Source organism: Hypomesus transpacificus, chromosome 6 (genome assembly GCF_021917145.1).
Source record: "Hypomesus transpacificus isolate Combined female chromosome 6, fHypTra1, whole genome shotgun sequence".
NCBI lineage: Eukaryota > Metazoa > Chordata > Actinopteri > Osmeriformes > Osmeridae > Hypomesus > Hypomesus transpacificus.
The window spans coordinates 553,058-580,759 of NC_061065.1; the positions used below are offsets into that span (position 1 = coordinate 553,058).

General features: G+C 39.7%; 1 long non-coding RNA gene across 5 annotated transcripts; it reads left to right on the forward strand.

Annotated features, from left to right (window-relative positions):
• Nucleotides 1-21,742: 21,742 nt before the first annotated feature.
• Nucleotides 21,743-25,842, forward strand: LOC124468697. 5 transcript variants are annotated; one of them, XR_006956215.1, is made up of 4 exons: nucleotides 21,743-21,768; nucleotides 22,699-22,767; nucleotides 23,838-24,739; nucleotides 24,842-25,842. It is a non-coding gene; the product is annotated as an uncharacterized LOC124468697 (long non-coding RNA). The 5 variants fall into 5 exon arrangements; XR_006956216.1 differs by having other exon boundaries at nucleotides 24,545-24,739; XR_006956217.1 differs by lacking the exons at nucleotides 21,743-21,768; nucleotides 22,699-22,767 and adding an exon at nucleotides 23,532-23,751.
• Nucleotides 25,843-27,702: the final 1,860 nt, after the last annotated feature.

A 27,702-nucleotide genomic window follows, 5' to 3' on the forward strand; every position in this document is an offset into this window, starting at 1 on the left:
GATCCAATTGTTTTACACTTCAACAGAGGACCCGCCTTCAAGGAAGTTAACGTTTGTCAATGGAGAGATCCCAGACCCTCTGTACAAATGAAATGTACGAGGGTCTGGTTAGGACCAGGCTAGACCATAGGTAGGATAGGGGAACTCATATTAATGTTAAATAACCTCCTAAAGTTAAGTTTTCATATCATGGGACCTTTTACACTGTATAAGTAAGGGTTTGGAGAAGCACATTTTGTCGTATTGGCTTAAATAAAATTCAAATCCTAATAGTAATCAAATCAAATGCTTGGACAGTAATATGAATCTGGTATCTGTGGCCGTTACAGGACTATAATTAACACAAAGAATAACGAATTCTTATTGGATACTGCAGTTCTTTAGTAGAGTAGAAGTTAATTTCTCTGATTCAAGTTGGTGATAGTTTCTTCACAGAGGCAATGTATGTTTAATGATAAATGTTCAACTTTTAACAACAGGAACTATAGGCTTTTCACAAGTTGCTTGTGATGAAAAATGCTGTTGGCTACATTTCAGATGGAGGAAAGAACTTGAGATATAGCCAAAAGATAAGAGTACAGTCTCTTAGAGTTCGATGGGCCTAAATGGTGACAAGTCAGATAGTTTGTTGCACAGAACCACCTGGGGAAGTCATCCTTGGAAACTGTTAGGAAAAGGGCAGGCGCTTTTACCCCTAAAATTGCAAGGGATTGTATCTGTCTATTAGGGCCGGGCGGTATGACGGTATATACCGTTCGACGGCAGAAACCGGGAGAGTTTTGGCTATACCGTTTCAACCGCGGTATACTTTTTGACTACTTTTAAATATTTTGGGTTGGGCAAAAAGGGCTCGCATCTAAAGTCTTTACAAATTTGTGATATTTTTGTATTTCACGTCAATTAAATGTCTGGTTGTTGTATTGTATATAAGCCATTGCATAAATCGTATTCCTTCAATATTTAGAATTGTAGTTTAACTTTGATTTGATTTGCTATTTTCGTTTGACCTTGATGCAGATTTGCGTTGGTCTGACGGAATTTTTGATGTGGAGTACACATTCATGCCGATGCTAATTAATTATATATTTGATGACCCATTCTGCAGGTAACCAATTTGATTTGTTGCTCAAGTTGTATGTCTCGTGCTGTAAAATTATTGTTGTAAAATTACACTGGTGGCGTTGCTAGCATTCTTGATTTAGGATGACTAGTGAAGGCTAGCTACTGACTAATTGAGAGTGAGGACATGCCGGGAAATATCAAACTGAGGCTTTAACGTATCGACCGAGCTTTAAGAAGGTTGATACGCCGACACCGAAGTTAGATATTGATAGTAAAACTCTGAGCTGTGAGTACGTCACCATGCGGATGGCATGACTGTGCATCCGCCAATCGGAACGCTCGTACTGTCGTTGCCTTTAAATAATAGCCAGTAACGTCTTGTAGTACATGCAATACTGTTTTTTCCACCACACTAGTGGCACTGGTAAAATTTCTTAACTGAATTTACAGAACAATTAATATACCGTGATATATACCGTAACCGTGACATAAAATTACTCATACCGTGATAGAAGATTTTGGCCATATGGCCCACCCCTATTTATCACTCTCTATCTAAGGCCTGTAGCTGCCAGTTGTTCCTCTGTAGGATGATAATTCGTTTGGCCACAAGTGCATTACTTCAGACGGCCTAAGGTCAGATGGCTGAGCGGTTAGGGAATCAGGCTATTAATCAGAAGGTTGCCGGTTTGACTCCTGGCTGTGCAAAATTATGTTGTGTCCTTGGGCAAGACACCTCACCCTACTTGCCTCAGGGGGAATGTCCCTGTACTTGCTGTAAATTGCTCTGGATAAGAGTGTCTGCTAAATGACTAAATGTAATGTAAATGTAACTTGAAGCCTGGCAAGATGGATTCATGGACAAACTCAAAAAAGCTTTAATAATAATTAAACCCCCACTAAAAATAATTTAAATGAAACACAATTGCATGCATCTGAGCTTACCTCCTTTGAACGTCCCTCTTTTTAAACAGGAAATTGCAGCCTGAAAATATATGAACAGAGGAATAACAAATAAGATGATTTGCCTGATTTTTTGGGGGTCATTACAAGAAAAGATTATTCATAATGCATAAGCATATGACCCTTACATAAGAAAACCTTTACCTTAAATTCTTTTTCTTTTTCCCGGGGAATGATTTTTGGGAAGACCTTGAGGAGAAGAGATGTGGGAAGAAGTAGAAAGTGGGTAACATAGAGAGAGGGTTGGTGAAGGAGGTAAAGAGAGCGAGGGACTGGGGAAAGGAGGTGCGGAGAAAGAATGGGAGGGAAGAGCAGGAGAACAGAAAGAGTGGGAGGGAAGAGAGAGAGGGAGTCATAGGATGTGAAGAGGGAGAGGGAGTAGGAAGAGTAGATGAAGAGAGAGAGGGAGTAGGAAGAATGGATGAAGAGAGAGAGGGAGTAGGAAGAGTAGATGAAGATAGAGAGGGAGTAGGAAGAGTAGATGAAGAGAGAGAGGGAGTAGGAAGAGTAGATGAAGAGAGAGAGGGAGTAGGAAGAGTAGATGAAGAGAGAGAGGGAGTAGGAAGAGTAGATGTAGAGAGAGAGGGAGTAGGAAGAGTAGATAAAGAGAGAGAGGAAGTCATAGGAGGTGGGTGGGGGACCGGGACAAGGTTAAGGGTGAAGGTTTGATCCTGAGTGGAGGCAGGGGATGTTGCTTCTGGTTTTTCTTCTCTTGTTTCTTCACCAGCTGTGGCAACGAGGCTATTGTGGTCTGAGAGATAAAGACAAATAAGTAAATGTAGAGGGAAGCAATATGTTCCCTGCTCCCAGCTTGAATCTAACTATAACAGCCCCACAAATGAGGTTAATTAAACAGAAACAGGGTCTAATCGGGGAATATTTACTCATCAACAATATTCTATTAGTATATTTTATGTTACATAACGTGTTTAGAAACTAAATACAAAGTTATAAAAAAGCATGTCCCAATGCAAAATATGTGTTCTTACATTTAAGATAGTATTCATAAAGGGTGGTCATTTTTTTAATGATCTCCCTCACAGGCCCCTCTGGTATGAAGCCTATGCCTGCAATGACCTCTGCTGTAAACCCCCCCCCTCTCTTCTCTTTCCCCATGAAGAGCAGGGGCTTTAAGTCCAGTTCATGCAGCTTATTGACCTAAAAAACAGACATTAACAAGTTATCCGGATTTGTCCTCTGTATCAGCTCTCTTGCCATCTGATCAACTACTTTTGAAATAGTATCATACTTCTTCCTACTTTTCAAAGTATCTACTATACTTCTTTTCAAATTGACAAAGCTAGGGGTCCTTACAGGAAGACTATAAGATGTGATGCTGCTATTGATTAAATGATATGGCCTGATACCAATGAAACTGGCATTGATATCAAGTTCCGACCATTATAGTATGGATCTGAATGGAACCGTAACCTAAGACCTCCACATTCTCACTCACAGATATGCGGGCTGAATCTATCACTCTGCCTGCGTTGCGGTGCTTCTTCACATTCTCCCCCCAGTCACCAACATGCAAACTCTCCTCCTTGGACTTAATCCTCTTTTTTGTGAGAGGCTTGCAAAACATGAAAGGCATGTTTTGCGGTTGACAGTATTCATGACCTGGCAGTGAGGGCAAGTCCTGCTTTTGGGTTTGGTCATTTTCTGCAAACATAAACACATTGACATGTTATAAGCATTACAAGTAGGAATATGAGTAACACACATTAAATAATTATTATTCTTACATTTCATTCCTACGGCTTATGGGTATTGTAGTAAAGTATGAACTTCGGCATGAACATGGAAAGAAGTAATGTATATATTTGTCTCACAAACACCGAGGCAGGTAGCAAGCAGAGCGCGTAGGCAGGCAGATGGAGAGTTGGGGTGAGTGGGATGTTTCTTTGGGACACAAGAAAGTGCAATATTAGAACACTTTGAATACAAATAGTAGATAATAGACTCGGAAGTACAAGGAGGCCAGGAACGTAGGTACCAGGTTGTAAAAACAACGATCTGGCGGTGAGTGGAGGGCAAACCAGGGTATGTCACCGCAAGTTATTGGGAAACTGGACCGCAGGTGTGGATCTTGTGCAGGTAGGGTGGACTGGATCACTGGAGCCTGGAGATTCACACAAACACAGACAAACAGAAAGACAAACAGAAAGACAGGCAGAGCCTGTGGAGGGCGTAACACAGGTGGACAGAGGTAGGTGGACACAGGTATACACAGGTACGTCCTGACAAATTATTAAAATAGGCAGTAAGGCAAGGATATGGTGAGGTAATAATATGGTGAGGTAATAAGGATATCGATATCGTTTCCAGAAAATGCGTGACTTCAGCTGCAAGTAAGAAAAGATAAAAAATACAATACAATAAATGTCATACCTAGCAAGCTATGAGATGTAAAAAGGACCACGCCAGCAAAGATAAACATTGGTCTGAGGCTAATGAAAGTGCACCGGTTCATGACCTTGCATGACATAACGTTAGACTAGCTAACTAGCTAGCACAGTGTATTAGCCTATTTTTGCAGTTTACAAAGTCAATTAATTTATATTGGTGATGCAAAGCACCGGGCAATGTACGTCAAACATAATAACATTAAACCAACCTAAAAACAATAAAAAAAAACTGTATAGTAGGATCGTATCTTAAATATACGTTTACCTCATCGATAATAGCTTACCTTTTCAGTACGAGAGAGCGGAGGTTTGGGTGACAAGAAGTAGTTCCAGCCAGATATTGAGCGTCAAACTTTTAGGCGACTTGTGTGTAATAATAAAATTACAATAATGTTGGATAATTTATAGGTTTTGCTGTCAGTGCATTTGACATGATTGCTTCCATGCGCTTAAAATTATGATTAAAATAAAATGATATTCCTCCCCCGATGGATTCTATTTTTCTTTTCTTTTTTATGCATATAGGCCTACCTTTTTAGATCGGTTTATTTGGTATCAGTCCATTTTATAAATAACTTTTATGTCCTTAAATAAGGTTTATGTCATTGATAACGTTTATGTCTTGGATATAACAAAAAAAATCATGTTGAAAGCACATCGGCCGGATTTTTACGAAATCACCCGACTTATTATGGCGACGTTTCGTAAAAATCCGAAAGCCGCTCATCAAAATCTATGGGAGACCTAATGCGTCAAAATACGACGCCATAGTTCACAATTTTCTACGGGAAAAGCCGAACATATTAACATGGAAGTCAATGGGCGTCCCTAGGCGTCAAAAAACGACGAAAAAGGCGTCCCCCGGCGTCGGTATAGTGACGCCAAAGGGCTCTGCCCAAGCGTCAATATTTGACGAGTTGGGATGAGACTGGGTTGGGTGTTAACGTGTGTCAAACTAGGTGGAGAAGGATACAAGTTAAATGCCAGACCAAGTTCTTCGTAGTTTATTTATAAGAAATGATGCAATCAACAATGACTACAACACACCAGGATGTTCTCAGTCCAGTCCAGTAAATTAATCGATGATGCCAATGCAGCTTAACAGAAACAGAGTCTCAGAATAGACCCAACGAAGGCCTTCGTTGAGAGAGTCTTGACAGAAATCAGAGTTCTGCCCAGTCCAAATTCGGTCTACCTGTCCTTGGGAGACAGGTCTTGTACCTCTAAGAGAGAGAGGTGTTTGTTAGGTAATTCAGATTCCGACAGAAAGCTTACCTGTAGCAAGATGGCTGCCATGTGCGGACGTTCTAGACTCCGCCGTGAGACATCTAGTGTTTATATATATATATCTATGGTTGGGGCCGTAGGCGCGGATTGGCAGCCACGCATCCCTACCCACCACCGGTTTGACTGTGCCTGAATGATTGCTTGACTCTGTAAAGCGACTTTGAGTACCATGAAAAGCGCTATATAAATAAAATGTATTATTATTACAATATCCAACTTATCGATTAAAGATTTTCTGGACTGCGTGAGCTTTCTAGCCATCTGTCTGGACACAATAATTTCCCTTCGGGGGTTAATAAAGTACCAATCTATCTTATTGACTATGGAAACTTTATCATATGGCTTCAAATTTATTAGACATTCTCTGGCTAGGTTGCTAGGTAACGGAAGCTAGATTTTTTTAATGAATGCTCATTATGTAGGCCTATTTGTAGCCTATTTTTAATTTTGATAGTAGGCTAATATAGCTAATATAGACACTTAGAGCATGTGTTGCCTTCATTTTAAAGCTTATATCAGGCTATATCGGGGCTCCAGCGTGTGTTCAAACAAGGCCAAAAGTGTCAGACGGCATCAGTTGAAAAAGATAATCATACCCTTGGGGTATGATTGAGGGCTACCTTTGCATTTTACATAGACACACAACTGACAGAGGCACTTTTGTGGATACTTTTTTCAAAGTTCTGATCATATTCAATGTCCAAATTCAACTTCTTCAAAGTCCAAAAACAGCAGGGAGCAGCAACGAGAGGGTTCCCAGGAAAATCAGATTTCATTTGTCTGTGCTACACCTTTTATATCCAACAAATTACACCTCTGAACTTTTAAAACAAATCTTTTGGCCTACTACAATTGTAAATAGCCTATGAATTCTGCTCCAATTGGGCCTTGATGCAATGCTATGTCATATTTTCAGCTGTTTCTGCAACATTTTTGGGGACTAACCAGGGACCAAACCAGTTCCTCTATTCTGCCCTACAACATGTGTTTTCCAACACCAGTTGCAATCAACCCTGGGTTATAGCCCTTCACCATTGAATGGTGCCATTCATTCTTCACAGGTCACAGGCATCAAGTCAAAGTGAATAGTAAATGGTCCAACTCCATATCCAAGCCCATGGTATCTGTGGAGGAATACAGTCATCACACTTGTCAAATCCTTCCCACACAAGTCCAATGACTTTAATAACGTGTGTGTAGGCCCATGCTATAGCAGTTTGCAGACATACAACACAGATGAGAGTGAATTAGAGATAATTGTAATGGGAGGGTGTTGCACTTTTCTGCTTCTCTTTTTCTCCACTCACTTTACCTTCTCACGCTTTCCAATTGTTTAAGTCTCTATACTCTATTCTCTCTGTATCCTGCATAAAAGATGACTGTGTACTGCATATCAAAACAATCCGGCATATCAATCCATATATCTCTTCACACTGAGATCCCATCACCTTTCCCCAGCCCACTGCTGTTTTCAACTAACTTATATACTACAACAGCATAATACAATCCCTGAAATTCAGATATGGCTTTTGATTTTGGAGTGCCACCCCAAGATTTCAGTGGCCCCATCTGGCCACTCCTGTAAAACATTTCTGGGCGTGCCACTGCTTTTGCCTGTTTATGCTTGCACTGCAATGAGGAAAACGATATGACAACAATAATGTTTAATGTAACTGGCCCCTCTAACAGCACCACTGGCCCCAATGTAACTGCCCCCCCCCTCATGGTCTAGAACCTCGCCTAGCTACATTGCAAATCAAGACAAGAGCCTTTTCATAAGGCCCAGTGGCAGACATGCTGTCTGAGGCTGTCAAATATCAGCACTCATGGAATGCCTCCTGTACAATTAAAGTAGGCCTACTTGGTTGGAACTAACTTAATATTTAAATTATGAACAAACAACAAGAAAAATGGTATGTAGACACAGCCGCCCCTCTAATTGCATTCATTCTCATTCCTGTGGCTACGGTGGTCTCAAGCTAGTATACTAACTTTAAGCACAGAAGTATAGGCTACTATACGAATCGTCACAGGCAGAACAGTAATTTCCTTTCTCAGGACATTTTAAAATGGTGTGTAACAGCGTGAATGCATTGATGTTGGCTAAACAAGTGTAGTGTTGTACATTGATGGAAAAATATTATGTTTTTTATTAATAAAAAGGGAAGATTTCCTCACTGATTGCCTCAATGCACTTCATTAAAACGTACAACAGAGCTGAAAGGTAATTTAGGTGGGGGGAGGAATGGTTGGGGAGGGTTTCTTGCACAGGTGTGATTGTCTTTTTCAACTGATACCATCTGGCCCTTTTGGCCTTGTTTGAACACACACTGGAGCCCCGTCTTGTAATGTTTCTCATATATATTAAAGAAACTTGGGTTCATCAAAGATTTATTAACTAAGTAGCAACTAGCAAACTCGGTCAACATGTGCTTCCAGTTTGGTGTGGGTCTTCTACTAAAGAACCTGCTGCTATGTCGTTAAGAGTGTAGGCCTACAGATCACAGGTCGTTGCTGCCCTCTGGTGTTCGGAAGTAATAACACCCCCAATCGTTTAGCATCTCTCCCTCTCTTTTTCACTTGTGTCAGTATGCACAATAGACCAATTATTTGTTTGTAAACAATCGGGATGTGCGCGCACTGTGGCTGCAGAAAACCGGGAAAGGATGGCATTTTAAATGGCAAAAGGACCACACGGATAATACAAATAGTTAGATTTAAAAAGACCAAAAGCGTCGAGGAGGACATGTATTTAGAAGAGAAAGCGGTTACCCAATGATCTGTTGCATCAGAATTTTGATTTGGGTCACGAAAGTCTTGAAATTTGAGTGAGAATGTCGCCCGGTACAGGCCGCATAGTCGAGCGGCAACCATGTCTTCACGTCATGTCACAAAGTTCATAATTTTACACTTTTACAGTCAATTCTACTTTTAAAAAGTCGAGCAGGGCAGCTTTCAGTAGATATGGGAATTCTGCTTTTGGTCAGCTGGTCCGATTATTTTTCTGATTTGTTTAAACTGGCAATCTGAGTGAGACTATATCCCAGTTACACTGTTTTGACGTTAGCCTCAGTCAGACTCGCTCACTGGCAGTGTGCACAATGTTGTATTTCACTCCATTCTACACCAGAAACGTCAGGGAGGACTGCCTAATGTAGATACGAGTCTGGTGAAGATAGCCAGAATCTCGGATTTCTTTAACCTGTCTGTTTCATTCGTCATTTGCCTGAGAAAGCGACCTCCGTTAGCCAGGCTAGTTTTGCCCGATCACTTGGACAGGCTATTTAAGGGTATCGGGGTCAAGTGACTTTTGTGCATAGACAAGTGAACGTAAATGTATTTGTCCTAAGGCCAAGAGCCTCAAAAAGTTAATATCAAGCCCTGCAATCCAGTGGCCAGAGATATATGATGACCTGAACGACACTCCAAGAGTAATAGAACGGGGAGAAGTTCGTCTTTTGCAACCCACATGCGCAGTTGAGCCTGCTTGACAGTTGTGTGACGTAGGTGATAATTGGTCTATACGGCCGATCAAACAAACGAGTAGGCTAAATGGCTCGTTATACCGTTTGTGTTATATGGATATTCCGTAATTCCAAAATGAAACAAAACAACGGAAACCAAGCCTTTCCCCATAATCTGGTTCCGACATCCAAAATGAACAAATCGATGTTACGAGGCTATTTTTTTGTTGTTGCAGATATTAGCATAAAGGATATGGAATAATCAAAACAACGATTAATGGCTCGTTATACCATTTGTGTTATGTGGTTATTTCATTATTTAAAAAAAAACGAAACAACCAAAAACAAGCCGTAATACTTAAATGTGTGTTTGAGTTACTAAAATGACAAAACGATATTACGGCCCTATATTGCGTTTGTCAACACGGGTTGCTAAATAGAAAAACCAATGGCCACAAGGTACATGGACCGGGGTCCATGGGATTCATGAAATTGCTAGTTTCTGCTCCACCATTGTGTAATAAAAAATAATAATTTAGGACAGCAATTCAATTTTTGTGTTATCCTTTCGCATAACCCACATTTAGTCAATGTACTTAAAGGGGCGATTGACTTTTTTGGAAAAAACACTAGCTTTTCTCCTTTTATGGTATGCTCATTAATATTTAGATAAGCTGCGCGCTGATTGGTTGGTTTTCAACTAGTGAAGCTGGGGAGCAAAAACGCAGCACGGCCAACAGCAGCACTCGCTGAAACACCGAAGTTGAAGACTTGAAATAAAAACGCACAAATAAATCTATTGTGTCTACACAACACTGTTTTCAACAGATTGGCTACATATCATTTGAAATGATAACATTACTTGTTTCCACTTCTGTTGTTGAAGCAAACTGGATTGACTTAACGCTAGGTGGGTAGAACGTTAGGCTACAGCTTAGCAACCAAACCATATCATGATTCTACTCGGCTTCAGTTAGCTAGCTAGCTCTAGATATCTTGCTGAAAAATAACATGACAAAGATCTGGACAAACATGCATCGTGAATTGTAGATTTACATTACACAGGTTATTTATTTGAATGAAACAGTCAGGAACATGAATCACCGTTAGCCCCATTGCCAATAAACAAGGCTAAATTATCACACATTCTACCTATGCTCTTGCGTTAGCAAGCTAAACTTGTTTACATGCCTACAGTCTAGGTGTTACTAGTAACAGTTACTAGCAATGCTAACGTATCCTGTATCTAGGACCTGCCTTTCTCCAGTTCTTTCAAATAGATTATCTAGACAGGCGTTAGCAATAAACCAGACTGCTGTTCGTTTTCTGGCTATTTTTTCGGAAGCTTCCCTTCTAATGCCGACTACAGCTAGTCTAACTAGAGTTATTTGATGTGTCTAGAAACGTATTTAGCATTCTACCTGGTATGCTCAGAAAACGTTAGCATTGCTAATAACTGTTAGCATCATACTGTCCTTATAGCTTGCGGTTGCAATGAATGAGCATACATTCGGAACAGCACCTCTTTCCAGGTTCAGCTTCCTAGCAAATCCTGCTTGAAATTGTCCAAGGTTGTCAAAACTGTCTTGGGTGAAATGTTCAGAGCAAATGAATGATTGAGTGTCAAACTTCGCCGGGATCTTCTCAGACAACAGCAGCCATGCCTGTTTAATGTTTGGCTCCTTGGGAAGACTGTGAGTGTTAGCCTTCCCTGTACAGCCTGGAACACAGCATTTACGACCGTGGTCCATTTTCAATATCCTTGTTATAATTCAAAACGTTCTTCTTTGTAATTCCTTATAAGTAGCCTACACAGAGCAGCGACCAGCTAAACTAGTATCGGAGATAGACGCTACCTCGGGCTGGTCTGGATGTACATTTTGGGGCGTGACAAAGATACAGACTAGAGCCAGAAAGGGCGGTCCCCCGTCCTACGTCACACGGGTGGCTTTGTTGAAAAGCTAGCGTTTTACAGGCAATTTTTTTCTTTTTGAGATTTGCATAGGAAAGAGGCGTCAAAGGACTTTGATATTCACTGTATCTTCATTTTACCCACCGAACTGTCGTTATTCAACTATGACAAGGTAAAATCGGTTTGGCAATCAATCACCCCTTTAAAAACCGGTTGTGTAGATTCACCCTCTACAACATCCGGAAGATCAGGAGATACCTGTCTGAGCACTCCACCCAGCTGCTTGTCCAAGCATTTGTCCTCTCCAAGTTGGACTACTGTAACTCGCTCGCCGGTCTCCCAGCATGCGCAACCCGCCCTCTTCAGAGGATTCAGAACGTAGCGGCCTGCCTGGTCTACAATCTACCCAGACGCTCCCACGTTACCCCGCTCCTCATCTCCCTCCACTGGCTACCCATAACGGCCCGCATCAGATTCAAGACCCTGGTACTGACCTTCCGAGCAGTGAACGGGACTGCACCCAACTACATCAAGTCTCTCCTGCAGCCTTACACCCCCACCCGCCACCTACGGTCTTCTTCAGACAACCGCCTGGTGGTCCCACCGCTCAAGACCGCCCGGTCCCAACACAAGCTCTTCTCCTGCCTGGCCCCCCAGTGGTGGAATCAACTCCCCACCTCCATCAGAGACACAGACTGTCTCTCCACCTTCAAGAGAAGGCTCAAGACGCACTTGTTCCGGGAGTACAACGGTACTTAGGAATGGTTTGCTGAACCCAACGCTATTTCCTCAAGGATCACAATGACTCCTGCTTAGACTGTTGCTCTTGTTGGTTACTGGTAGCTGATTTAAATTGTTGTATTCTATTTTAGTTAATCCTATTTTTATTGCTTTCCTACAGGTACACTTGCACTTAGAGATTCATGTTGTGTAATTGTAACTTGCTTAACTACATGCTCTTATGGTTTCTTCCCTTTAGCACTTATTTTTTGGTTGTTCACAATGTGTACTTCTTGTTTTTGGCTACCCGCAATGCTTTGGGGCTATCTTGTTGTTATTATCAGTGACCTATGCACTTTGTAAAGCTCTCTCTTAGAAGTCGCTTTGGATAAAAGCGTCTGCTAAATGAATAAATGTAAATGTAAACTCAACCGATTGTTGTCATTTTACCATACTGTTCATATTGAACAAACAACCAATGTTTGGGAAGATTACTGTATATTTCCACTTTTGATCTGTATTTCTATCGTAAATTTGGTCTTTAATTTCAATTGGAAGGGGTATTAAAAGGTCTTAAAAAGTCTTAAATGTAACTTGTTTACACCTGTAGACACCCTGTGAAGCCTCCACCCCCCACTCCAGAGACAGTTGGTGACAGAGAGGCGCAGACATTAAGTTAAACATAGTTATGCCTTAAGAGTAGAGTAAAAAATAGAGACTAAATGTGTAAATGGATGTTGAAACTCAGTTCTCTGAGTTGGTGCATGTCAGTTTAGGCAAAGGTTGTCTTTTAAACCTCTAGGTTTAAAAATAATTCAAATTTGATTGGAACGCTCTTTTATAAATTTATAGTTGGATTTGACATTTAACAGCCATTGAATTCATTAAGCAATTTGTTTAACTCAAACAACCATAACACAGTACGTATGGTATACAAAGCTGCAGTCAGATTTGGCGAAATTGTTAGCTTGGATGTTATCTTGACATATACATGGGGGCTTGATGATGATGCGCACGCAGCTTCAAGGCAGAAAGACGCGTTACATTTCAGGAGACGCCGAGACCTTAGCGCGTCACTAGCATCTCGTCATATCACGCAGTCGGAGCACAGCTAGATCATCAGCGTCAGCGCTCTTGGGTACCCAGCATGCAGTGCGGCATGTCAAAAAACGCCAAGACTTGTGGAAAATAGTTTGGTTACAACAGCTACGCAAGGGATTTCAGTTGTTGCGTTCGTTCAGTTAGATGTTTGTAATATTGTTGTTTGTTAGTTAAAATAATCTTGTTGGTCACCCTGAGAGTGCATGTTGTGTGGTTTAATGGGAAATGAAATGAGAGTCGATATTGGCAAGGAAATGATCATTGGATGTGTCACAGACTTATTGCCAATGAGGCTCTTCTTGATTGTCAGTTGACTGTGGTTCTAGAAAGCGGTCTTCAAACCATCTTTGAGAAATTCTTGAAACTGTGTTGCGATTAAAGTGTTTAGATTGTGGGAGGCAGTTCTAGGTCGATCTCATGCGTCCGCTACAGCAATCATGCTTTGGCGTGACTTGGGCTGGGAGGGAGGTAAATGGCATGGATTCGGATAGTGTGCGGGCAGGTTAATTTTTATATAGGGTGAAATGGAATGAGAAATGTAATACAAAATGTCTGAAATTGGTGTGTTTATGTAAATGTCCACATTGCCTCGATATCTTTGTGTCAATAAATCAAATATCATTTTGACTGATGGTTTTCAAACCTTATTGGGTTCAAGATGACATCACTCTGAAGTACCATCAACAATTTCACGTTGGCATGTCAAAATATGATGGAATTTGAGATGGAACTCTTACCACAGAAGAAACAGCTTACTTTTTTATACAGTAACTGAACATGACAATATTCAACACTGAGAATAAATAGACAGGGACAGTGACCTGAAAAGTAAAAGGTTGTAGGTTTGAATCCAGCCGCAGTCTTTTAGCATTTCTTAAATTTGAATATCTGTTTAGTTAAACAGGATGACATCATTATGAAATACCATGCGCAATATCATGCAATTCCACTTTGAAATGTCAACCGCTTCTTAACCTTTGTCCCAAAGCTGACCAAAGCTAATACTTTGCCCTTTCTACTCTTACATTTTCAACAGTTGGTGTGTAGCAGGATAGAGAGGCTGCCAGGGGCGTGGCCACGTGGGGGCCAGGGGGGCCGTGGCCCCCCCTGGCCAGAGAATGGCCACCCTGCCGGCCCCCCCAACCTCACGGCAACAAAAGAAACTCCTGAACAGAAACGGCATAAAACTTAGATGAATGCATTCAATTTTTTTTTATCAAGTCGTCTTATATTGTCATATGTCACTTTTGTCACACTACAACATAGACTTATATATTAGTAGACACAGCTACTTTTGTCTTCCAAGATGGCGTATCCATTCATTTCTATGAAAAGTGCTCAGTGGCAGCGCAGTAAGGCAAGCGAAAGTTGTAACAATATAACGACCATAACAATATTGTGATCAAACATGATAACCACATCTTCCTCATCTACCTCATCTTCGTCTTTTTAATATCGCCAGATATTATAACAAATTATATTAGGCTATAATTACGTTTGTCATGCCATGAGCATAATAACGATCATTACAAATGGTTAAATCTGCTTTAAAATAACGGAAATAAACGCTACAAACAACCGTCGTGTGTGTGCAACCATTTGTAAAACTTGCTACAATAAAGCAGGCAACTGTAGATTATTAAGCCCTTTCTCCTTGTTCTCATTTGAATGAGAACAAGGAGAAAGGGCTTAATAATCTACAAGATTATCTCTGGCTAGTAAGATAGCGCTAGCTAGTTATCTTAAATCCATTCCCAGCTGTCACTAGTCATAGATAACACACTGTTGCTAGTTTACACTCAAAATTGAAATAAAAGCATGAGCATAGAAGGCAGCATATTTAAACTTAGATGAGTTTGTTGATCGATTTGCTAGAAATCATCACAACCGGAGAATACAGCTGCTGTAAACTGTTAAGTAACCAACATCCGTTATACAGTTCTGGACCATAAACAGCCTCAACAATAAAAAGGACGAGATAGTGATATTTTTCATCTTACATTTTTAGTTTTTACTAGAGTGTATTATGGGACATAATACACAGACAGACACTCTCAAATATGTTCTTAAGAATAACATATAGGCCTAAGCTAACAAACAAAAAAGACACACACATTTAATATTTTTGCTTTTCTCTCTCTTTATGTATACATATGTATATATTATCGAAATGAATGGAATATTGCACTTAAAATGCTACAGTATACCTAAATAAATGATCGCCTAAAATGACAATTCATATCGTGTCTTTCTGTCACTTGCACTAAAAACATCCCCGTCTCATGTTAAGGTCCCGAACCCCCTCACTTAATCATGACACATTGCATTCGCACATTATCTAAGCACCCATTCCAATAACATGGGATTATCAATAAGACATCATTAGTATCCATAAGACTAGATGAGCCGTTAGAAAACTGCTGCTCTAAGTGATGCAGTGTGTGAGTTTTAAAATAGTCGTTTTTGACAACCATGTGCCACCCCAAATAAAAGACTAGCCAGAGCTGGCCCTCCCAGAAAAAATGTCCTGGCTACACCCCTGGAGGCTGCCTTGTAACCTTATGCTCATGAGTTCAAATCCCCATTCAGCTTATTGTAGTTGGCCAAAAGTGAAGTAGTTTTGCTCTCTTGTTGTCCAACTTTTGACCTTCTACAATGTACATTTTTATAATATTTTGCCATTTTGCGGAGGAACCCGGATGGCTGCTTGCAACTATATTTAGGTTCCTCCGGTAGGAGGGAACCTATTGTTATTGTTGGTATTCTTATTATTAGGTTCCTCCGGAAGGAGGGAACCTATTGTTATTGTTGGTATTCTTATTGGTGGCCAAGCCGTGAAGCGGCGAAGCCACTTAAGTGTTTCTACCTTTTCTTAATATTATTGGTGGCCAAGCCGCGAAGCGGCAAAGCCACTTAAGTGTTTCTACCTTTTCTTATTATTAGGGGCCAAGCAGCGAAGCTGCGAGGCACCTATTGTTATTGTTAGTATTATTATTATTATTATTAGGATTCCTCCGTCAGGAGGAAACCTATTGTTATTGTTAGTTTTATTAGGGGCCAAGCAGCGAAGCTGCGAGGCACCTATTGTAATTGTTAGTATTATTAGGATTCCTCCGTCAGGAGGAAACCTATTGTTATTGTTAGTTTTATTATTATTAGGGTTCCTCCGGTAGGAGGGAACCCTATTGTTATTGGTGGTATTATTAGGGTTCCTTCGGTAGGAGGGAACCCTATTGTTATTGGTGGTATTATTAGGGTTCCTTCGGTAGGAGGGAACCCTATTGTTATTGGTGGTATTATTAGGGTTCCTCCGGTAGGAGGGAACCCTATTGTTATTGGTGGTATTATTATTATTATTATTTTTATGTTTTACCCATGGGAGTCAATGGCAGCCCCTAGAGCACAACGGTAAAAAGTTGTGAAATTGGGCATGTTGAAACTGCAGACCATTAGTAACTACCATACCAAACATGGGCCATGTGAGACAATAGGTGGCGCTACAGGCCACGCCCCAATATGTCAATTTTCAAAGTGATGCCATTTGCAGGCCATAAGTCCCAAAACTCTGAAATTCATTACATATGCCTTATTTCTGATGAGGAACAAAAAAGCCTCTAGAACCTATAACGGCCGCCATATTGGATTTTTCTGTACAATAAAGATTAAGGAAACACGTTTTTTCGCTACTCCTCCTACATTTTTGGTCAAATCTTTTTCACAATTGCCAGACAGGATCTAAGACAGTTGAATGTAAGATGTTGAGAAGGCTCCCTTTATTTGTGGTGTGTGTCCAATATATAACGTCTCGCCCTGCTTTATCCTACCGCTCTGCTCCCCGGCCCCTTGTAGTAGCCTCATCTCCATGCCCATAACATTACGCCATTAACTAGATCCAGTTACATGACACTGGGAAATGGGTGCTTATGTGGAAAGTCCCCAAAAACAGCAGAAAACAAGGAAAATATTAATCCACCAGTCATTTTTACATTTCAAATATAGAGGCATCTATTGGAACTATTGGTAACTCCTTTTTTGTACACCAACAAATATTGGGCTACTTTACATATAATACATATATAACTATACTTATAGGCCTTAATGTAGCTGTCGTCCTACCATTACATACACGTCCTTTACTAAAGTGTATCTTCCCTTTCATAAAATAATTGTTGTAATCAAATTTTTTAAAGAATGGATCTCTGCATGATGGGCCTAACCAGAGCACAGGTGGCCTGACAGAACACGCTTCAAAGTTGTCACTTTCAAAAGGGTGGCATTTTAACCCTGTTTGTCCAAAATGTCTAAAAGTTGGTACGCATGCCTTATATTGCTCATGGGGAACAAAAGAGTGTCAAGAACCCATAATGTCGGCAGCATGGATATTTCTCTAGAGTGACAATTTGTGAAGAATATCAGAAAATGACTTAAAATCAGCCATTGATCCAGTTGTCTTGAAATGTTGTGTACATGTATGAAATACATGTCTGTGTCATGTCAATTTGGTAATGGTTTGAAATGTTATGGAGGAACCCGCCATTGCTGCCTGCAGCTATATTTATTATTGGTGGCCAAGCCGCGAAGCGGCGAAGCCACATAAGTGATTCTACCTTTTCTTATTATTGGTGGCAAAGCCGCGAAGCGGCGAAGCCACATAAGTGATTCTACCTTTTCTTATTATTAGGGGCCAAGCAGCGAAGCTGCGAGGCACCTATTGTAATTGGTAGTATTATTATTATTAGGATTCCTCCGTCAGGAGGAAACCTATTGTTATTGTTAGTTTTATTATTATTATTATTCTTGTTCCATGGAAGTCAATGGCAGCCCCTAGAACCCTTCGACAACTTTTTGTGAAATTTGGCACACTCATTAAGGACAGTTGATTCTATACCTACACCAAGTTTCATGTCTCCCATTAGACCACTCCAGCGCCACCAACGGGTCAAAGTTGGACTTGTGTTTACACACGCAACTTTTGAACCGTATGACCCATTTTCAAAAATGAGGTACCATTGGATTCCCTGGATCAAGCCGAGTTCAACGCACCCCATGGCGTCAATTTCCGGTTATATATATTTTCCACTTCCGGTTTTATCAAAAACCTTTGAAAGCCTACTCCTCCTACAATTTTTGTCATATCTTCTTCAAAGTTACCAGAGATGATCTTCAGACCAAGCCTCACAAAAGTTATCGAAAAGAATTTTGATCCTCACAACCGTTTGTCCGGTACAGCCAATCAAATTCATCAGAAAAGCCGCCAAACAGGATGTGAAGTCATGTCTCAGCAAATCTTTGAGATATCAACACGAAACTTGGTATATCGATGGAAGACACTACAACATGTTACGGTGTGCAAAGGCAACTTCATATCTCCAAAAATGATTGATATAAAGCAAATTGAACTTATCGCTAACGCTAAAATAATGCTTTACACATCAGCCAGTCAAAAATTGATACTCTGATTCAATCACAAGTTCATATGAAGACTCTTGAGAATGTTTATAACACAAATCTGTGAAAAAGTTGACTGTAAGATCAAAGGTCGATTTTTGGTGAATATTTGAAACATGCTTGCTTGGCTAATTTCTAGCCAAATTTCCAATGAATGTCTCCCCTCCTCCTGCCCGCGCGTGCTCCACATCCTCACACACTCAGCCTTAACTTACACACGCGCGGGCTTGGCAAGACGCACACGCAACATTTCAGGAGAGTGTGGGCTGACCAAGCCCCCACTCATTCCTTAGTCTCTGGCAAAGGCCTTGTGGATCTTGTAATCTTGGATCTCTTAACAAAAGCTGATCTTTTTGGTATTGCATTTCCGATTTTGTATGCAATGGTAAAAAGTTATACAAATCCTGAAACATTGATATATATATATATATATATATGTATTTATATATATATAAATCTTTATTTCAGACGCCAAGTTCCACATAAAATAACAGACATAGAGCTATAAGGAGTGCCTTACAGGTTGGTACGTGCTTAGACAGAAACAACTGACCAGCACTATGCCACCTAGGCACATTAAGTAGCAATCTAAAAGCATCATTGAAACCATACATCAGTTGTCTCAGGATTGCCTTACAGGTTGGTACGTGCTTAGACACAAACAACTGCCTAGCACTATGCCACCTTTGCACATTAAGTAGCAATCTAAAAGCATCATTGTAGGCTACTTTCAGTATCTGTGTACTCCTTTTCCTGTACATAGACCACAAATGAGCAGTGTACAATGGTGTTATGTAGGTTCTAAACAGGGAACATTTAACTGAATCTGAGCACATAGAAAACGTCCTTAATAACATACTGGCCTGAGAATATATTTTACAGCGCTGTTGATACATATCGTTGTCATCTGTCCAATCATCAGAAATGACATGGCCCAGATATTTTATTTCCTCACAAACACCAAGGGGACTGCCAGATAAATAAAAGGTAGGGAAGGTTAATTTCCTGTCCTGATTACTTCTGACTATCATTATGTGGCTTTTCTTTGCATTATATTTTATATCATGATCTAAGCCATACTGAGAGCACACCCATAGCATCTGTTGCAACAGGCTGAGTGGAACCAGATCATCTGCGTACATCAGATGATTGACAATAGATTCACCAACAAGACAGCCTGTATTTGTCTTATTCAGCTGGCTTGATAAGTCGTCCATATCCATATTAAACAAAAAGGGAAATCAAATTCCTCCTTGTCGAACTCCGTTAAGGAGCTGATACAACATTGTCCCATTTAACATGAAAAGTTTGATTGGCATACCAGAACACCAAAATCCTCACAAGAGGTTTAGGGACACCTCTCGCTATTAGCTTCATAAACAGTTTTTTATGACAAATTCGATCGAAAGCTTTGTAAGCATCAATAAAGCATAAAAATACAGATTAATTAAGACTTGTGTACCTGAGACAATCTCCTTCAGAGCCTAGATACAGAGATCAGTACCATGTTTTCTTTTAAAACCAAACTGATTGTCTGCAGTCAGAATATACATTTCCAATTTAGCTACCTAAACTGTCCAAGCAACAAGAACTGGTATATCATCTTGTTAGCAAATCAAATTGTTCATAACAGGATCATGTGTCAAGAAGCTAGACTACAAGCTTCCGGCTCCGAAATAACAGTAATACAAGGCTGCTGAGCTTTAAATAAATATTGTCAAACCCTGTCAAAAGTAACATATAAAATTTGAGTGAGAGGTTGTTTTTAACATCTGATTGTATAATATGTTGCAGTTGGAGAGTGTAAGCTGTGTTGTTTCTAATACTTGTTGAGTGTACTGTAGACTGAACTGGCTGGTGAAGAGACCATGAGCTGGCTGATGATGGGAGACTGAGCTGGCTGGAGATGGTAGCCCGATCTGACTGGAGATGGTAGACTGATTTGGGATGGGAGATTTAGCTGACTAGTCCCTGAAGCTATTGAAATGGTACTTTGCCTCTGAAGCAACCTAATCCCTACCACGGATATACAGTCAGAGGTTTTCATCCATTTGCCTGTCAGCAGAAACTAGCAACTTGCCAGCTATGTGTGTATCACACACTATACATTTGAGACACGGACTGTCTCTCCACCTTCAAGAGAAGGCTCAAGACGAACTTGTTCCGGGAGTACAATGGTACTTAAGAATGGTTTGCTGAACCCAACGCAAGTTTCCTCAAGGATCACAATGACTCTTGCTTAGACTGTTGCTCTTGTTGGTTAGTGGTAGCTGATTTAAACTGTTGTATTCTATTTGAGTTATTCCTATTTGTATTGCTTTCCTACAGGTACACTTGCACTTAGAGATTAATGTTATGTAATTTTAACTTGTTTAACTACATGCTCTTATGGTTTCTTCCCTTTAGCACTATTTTTTGGTTGTTCACAATATGTACTTCTTGTTTTTGACTACTTGCAATGCTGTGGGGCTATCTTGTTGTTATTATCAGTGACCTATGCACTTTGTAAAGCTCTCTCTTGGAAGTCGCTTTGGATAAAAGCGTCTGCCAAATGAATAAATGTAATGTAAATGTACATTTTTACTTAGTCTCTTTCTGCTAAATGTTCGTTTGGTGTATTTTTCCCTTTTGCATATAATGTTGAATGGGATGTCTAGTTCACTGTGATACACCAACTCTGGTAAGGCTTGAGCATAGGGCTCGAATTGTAGTTGCTTCCTCAGGGAAAGGTTCCCTTTAGGGCTTGTATCTTTGTGTATTACAAGACAAAAGTGAAGGAAAGAAAGTAGTTATTTTAAATCAGATCATTTCTTGAACTATATATTTAGTTATTATAAATAATATTCACATAAAATGCACTTCCAATTAATAATATAGCCTAACAAATATGCTGGTTCAAGTGTAATGTTGCTATGCTTCTTTACGGAATACCTGAATAATACAATTGTTTGACTTGTTTTTATGCATTTGAAGGTCTGTCACCCACTGACAGTATTACCGGCTCACCAAAATGCATGTGAATGTTTACGTCCTACGTTGAATATTGGGGTACACGATTGGTGGATGTTATGAAGGTGTCACGTATATGAGCTCTGATTGGATGCGGACTATAGGTGTCCTGAAAACTTGCCTGTGTCGATAAAGAAACAAAATGTTTGTTCGTTGAAAAATGTGCAGTAACTGGACATGCAAACACATTGTAAAAGGGTTGAAGGAAAGTATTAAAGCGATACAGAAAAATCCTGCTCCTCTATCGCGAGGGATCGTTCTAATGCACGATTTTGAGCTTCAGCACTCCACCTTCAGGACCCAAACAAGAAGACTTATTTCATCTCTGAAGACCTGAAGACAACTAGCGTTACTACTGCAGCTCTTTTCATTTTCCTTGTTGCACTATTTGACCGTGAGTAATCATTACATATAACGACAGTAGCCTACAAAACATGTATCTTAGCGTTATTATATGTATGATAATTGGAAGACTATTTGATATAGTTTTAAGGCGTGTTATTAGCTAACAAGATATTAGCTAATTTGAGCTAGGCTAGGTGAGCTAAGGATTTCTTTGTTTACAGTATGTATTGCAGGCTTGCAAGCTATAAAACTTTTAACATTATTGTCATGTTACGCTGTGGGACCGACATTCGAACGATCACATATTGTGACGCTGCTCATTAACGGGTTACGTTCTACAGTACGTTTGTAACTTGTTTGATAAGATAGCTGTAGTGCTAGCCGTAGCCTAGTGCTAATTGGTTTGAGAAACAGCCATTTTAGAAGGTGTCCGGATAATTTAACTCAAACATTGTGACCAAGGATAGTGCTAACAAAGTGTTAAATAACTCTCGATTTTGTGGAAAATAGAAAACATTTAAGCGAACGTTTGAAGTCGGTCTGAAAGTGGTTAAGAAGTATCAGCGGAAATTCCAGGAATTATTTCATTGTTTGTTCTCGAAACTATATAGCGAAATTTTAAACAAATATGTAGACACATACCCCTTAATGCTATTAAAAGGTCAAGGGCTCGTACTAATGTAACATTTTATCTATATATACACAAATTTGTTTTTATAGTCTTCAATCTATCTGCTTCTTAATATCTACAGACTTACATTCGAATGTACACAGTTGAAATAGAATACAGGGAAATATTGGATGTGTAAAGTAAAAAGAGGTTGGTGTCTTGAGAATTCAAACCATCTTATCATGTTCTTAAAGGTCTGTATACTAGAACTGTTGAGCATGAAGTTACAATTATTTAAGATTATGAAATAGTTGTTCAGTAGTGTGGTATGTGGCTTTTTATAGTTGTGATTTTTTCTGTATTTTTTAGATGCCACGTTCCAGCAAACGTTCTACAGCGGCCAAGAAGAACTGGGCTCGTTCAGATCATGAATGCAAAGTAAATACTTGTTTTCAGGTCGCCTTTGTTTACTTTGAAATGGTTATTTGTTGAAGTGTGCGGCACACTGCATGTAGACAATTATCAAGCAACTGACCTTCCGAGCAGTGAACGGGACTGCGCCCGACTACATCAAGTCTCTCCTGCAGCCTTACACCCCCACCCGCCACCTACGGTCTTCTTCAGACAACCGCCTGGTGGTCCCACCTCTCAAGACCGCCCGGTCCCAGCACAAGCTCTTCTCCTGCCTGGCACCCCAGTGGTGGAATCAACTCCCCACCTCCATCAGAGACACGGACTGTCTCTCCACCTTCAAGAGAAGGCTCAAGACACACTTGTTCCGGGAGTACAATGGTACTTAGGAATGGTTTGCTGAACCCAACGCTAGTTTCCTCAAGGTTCACAATGACTCTTGCTTAGACTGTTGCTCTTGTTGGTTAGTGGTAGCTGATTTAAACTGTTGTATTCTTTTTCTAGTTAATCCTATTTTTATTGCTTTCCTACAGGTACACCTGCACTTAGAGATTAATGTTGTGTAATTTTTAACTTGTTTAACTACATGCTCTTATGGTTTCTTCCCTTTAGCACTATTTTTTGGTTGTTCACAATATGTACTTCTTGTTTTTGACTACCCGCAATGCTGTGGGGCTATCTTGTTGTTATTATCAGTGACCTATGCACTTTGTGAAGCTCTCTCTTGGAAGTCGCTTTGGATAAAAGCGTCTGCTAAATGAATAAATGTAAATGTAAATGTAAACATGACCTGTCACCCCGCAATCACTTTCTTTTTCAAATAAGCTCCAAATAGCGATCAACATTTTGACTCCTATATTTATTCCAATATTATACCACAGTTAATAAAATAACTTACTCCTCAAAGTCACGTCAAAGTGAAAGTGTTTTCCCTAGCTCAACAGTGCACTGACGTAAAAAAACAACAATGTCATGTACCTGGAGGCAGAAGGCAACACTGATGTTAAAGTGGTAAAATACATTATTACAGAACTACATGATATTGCGATTACATTTTATTTAACTTAACTAATAATAGGCTTATCGTTTTAATGCAGCCACAAAACGAACAAAACAAGTTGAAAGGGAGATCAGCCAATCAGGGCAAACAAGCTCTTGCCAGAGCAACAATGTCCATTACCTATGCACGTTTGTACAGTATCGTAATTTAATTCACACGACTGCAAGGAAACTACAGATCATCCAAGCACTTTGAAAGGTACATTTTCTTATGTATAATAATCTAATATGTTTCTGTCTTTTCTGATGTTATACTAAAGGTTAACCAATTGTTTTCATCAACGATAAAACGTCAACATGTACAAGTTAGCTATACTTTTGAGTAATAGTTTATAGACGTAGCTCTAGGTTAACTTCAATTTAGCACAATAACCTTGAAACAACGTAGATTGCGCTTTTAAAAAGATCATACTTTTATTCTCTCTGGACCCCACTAATATGTTTGTTTACTAAAACAAAGCCGCTACTATATGCATTTTTTCCTCGGTCCCAAACACTGTCACACTTCTGTTTTGCCCTGAACATGTCTTAAGCTGCAGTTTCAATGTTTACTTTTACGGCTAATGGACTCTTCAAACTTGTTATTAATTTATAGTTAATGTGGTCTATATACATAGGCAGTGTTTAAAGACAAAGAGCTCAACTTGGGAAAGGCATTTATTATTTTTTCGTACAGTTTAAAGATGTGGTTGCAATGTCAAATCAGTTTCACATTTTAAACAAACTGTGTGTAATCTGTCGATAGATTCAATTTAACATCAACTACGAAGATGCACATCAGAGTAGAAGGGTATATTCCAGGTTTCAGAAGTGAAACAAGGAACGTTTAAGGCATACTTCACTGCTGTACTTCAGGAAGCCACCAAAACACAAAAATGGTCATCTTCAGGACTTCACCCCACAGAAACACAATTGGTTTGTGTGTGATGAAAAAAAATAGGTACTTTGATAATGTTAAATGCGATTTCAAAGTATGCTGTTATGTAAGATGTTGGTTTCATTGTACTCACACTTGTTTGTTTCAACCCCTTTTTCTTTGAAGGAACCCAGTCAAAGTTGCAGACATAATGCTGACCCCATCTTGCCAAAATCAAGGACAGAATGCTATTTTCATCAATGAACGATCCCAATTGACATGTGTGCAAAACTTGGCCTTTTGTTACGATGAGTTTCTTCCAAACAACCAGCAGACCAGATCAATAACGACATCATTTCTGATCCAAGAACACATCGAATAGAAAGTCACTTAAAATGATTTACCATGTAAAAAAATCAGAAGTGCTATCCTAATATTATACATATAAATAATGCATCTGTTTCAATGTCCTGTAATAGCAAATCATGCCAAGGAACTTGCCATTTGACTTTTTGTAATACTATAATTTGTAACAGATTTCACATGAAACCTTGCAGTAATCTGAATGCATAAAGGGGTTTTACAGTGTGTTGATTTACTAAAATGTTGTTTAAATGTTTCCTGTGTGTGCAGGTAAATGTACTGGTAAAAGTCTTGGAGCAGAGAGAAAAAGAGAAAATCATGACTAGGACCCACAAAGTGATGGACAAACAGTGTATGCTGTGTCTGACATGACTGCCTCCATCATGGTCACGTGTGGGGAAATGATGTGTTGGTGATAGACAAATGGTACACTTTTAGAGATGTGTCTGTCCGTTTTTTCTATAGCAAAGTCCTGCTGACAACCACACCACAAAGCACTTTCAACATTGCTGAAGATTCAGGAGCAGCAAAACATTGGTTAACCTGCTCAATATGATTTTTCATTGGGTGACATGCCTCAAAAAACACAAAATACAAATTAGGTAACAAATGATACTATAGTTGAAATGTGTTTATACTATTTCTTAAATTGTACCCAATGTTTTCAATTACAAACCTTTGTTTCATGTTAAAATGTAGCTGTAATCCTTAATCATGTTGTGTAATATTGTTTTTCACTCAGTGAGATCATTGAATGATTACTAAAGAATAATTTGTTGAGTTTTTGTTTGTGCCTTGTTATCACAATTACAAATCTCCTTGTTTTTGTTCTTGCCTTTTGTTTTCTTATACATCCATATTCATACATAGTGAATCTCTTTTTAAACATCCTCTGCTTTACTTCAACACACTTTAACTGTTGCCATATAGCTAATTAATGCAATGCCTCCTTTCAATTCTAGAACAAATTATTGTTCTGATAAAATCATACATTGACATAAGTGCACATTAGTGCATTACACAGACAGACAATTTTCCACATGATAACTTTCTATTGCAATAATCTAGCTGTAGTGTTTATCTTAAGCTGTCAAGACATATTCATATATTGGAGTCAGACGGCTGAGCAGTGAGGTAGTCAAGCTAGTAATCAGAAGGTTGCCGGATCGATTCCCCACTGTGCCAAATGATGTTGTGTCCCTGGGCAAGGCACCTCACCCTACTTGCCTAGGGGGGAATGTCCCTGTACTTACTGTAAGCCACTCTGGATAAGAACGTCTGCTAAATGACTAAATGTAAATATTCTGCTTTGTGAGACAGTACGTAAAAAACAAAACAATCCAGTCAGTGACAAAAGGATTTTGCAATAACTGACTGCAATAAAGGATACAAACACACATTTTAATTGCACTTTCAATTGAAATTCACATTACAGTTATATAGACAATCCCAAAAATACATTCCAGGAAATTGTGGCCTGACCAAGCCCCCACTCATTACTTGGCTTGAAACAAAGACCCTTGTGGATCGTATTGGTGTTGCATTAAATGAGTTTATCCCATTGGTATATGTGCAGCATGGATTATTCTTAACAGTGACAATTTGTACAGGAAATACATTTTTCAATGGTTCGCAATGTTTGGAGGAATCCGCCATTACTGCTTGCAGTTATATTTATTATTCTTAAGACTGGGTGTCTAAGGCAGCCCCTAGAAGCGCTTGGTCGAAAGTTGTGAAATTTGGTACACTCATTAGGGACAGTCCCCTGGTTCAAGTCACAAAGTTTCATGTCCCATACTTTGGCACTCTAGCGCCACCAACGGGTCAAAGTTGTGTTGTGCACGAGGAGCAGAGGAGGCCTGCGGTGTTATACCAGAAAAAAACACTGTAAACAATCACTACTTTGGAACGCAAACAGATATTTCAACCAAACTTGGCGTGTTGCATGAGTGCAACAGGTTGTTGTGACTTAATTGTTGCGCAAGTGCTATGGAGGCCTTGTCCTGCTCTGGACTGCTTGGCCCCTCCATTGCTGCTTGAAGCTATATTTATTATTGGTGGCCAAGCCGCGAAGCGGCGAAGCCACATAAGTGATTCTACCTTTTCTTATTATTATTATTATTACACTTCTTCTGTCATTGGAGTCTATGGCAGCCCCTAGAACCGTATGGTAAAAAGTTGTGAAATTTGGCACACTCATTAAGCACAGCCCCCTCTTTATATTCACCAAGTTTCATGTCTCCCATTGGAGCACTCTAGCGCCACCAACTGGTCAAAGTTGGACTTGTGTTTACACACGTAACTTTTGAACCGTATGACCGATTTTCAAAAATGAGGTACCGTTGGATTCCTGGATCGAGACGAGTTCAACGCACACCATGGCGTCAATTTCCGGTTATATAGATTTTCTGCCATTTTGAATTTTGTGAAAAAACGTTTTTTTGCTTCTCCTCCCTCAATTTTTGTCAAATCTTCCCCAGAATTGGCACACATCATCATCCGACCAACCCTCACAGAAGTTCTCAAAGGATATTTGATTTTCAAAACCGTTTGTCCGGTACAGCCAATCAAAATTGGCAACAAAGCAACCAAACAGGAAGTTGGATCATATCTCAGCTAATCTTTAAGAAATCAACCCCAAACCTGGTGTGATGACTCGGAACCTCTTCTGAGGCTGTCCAATG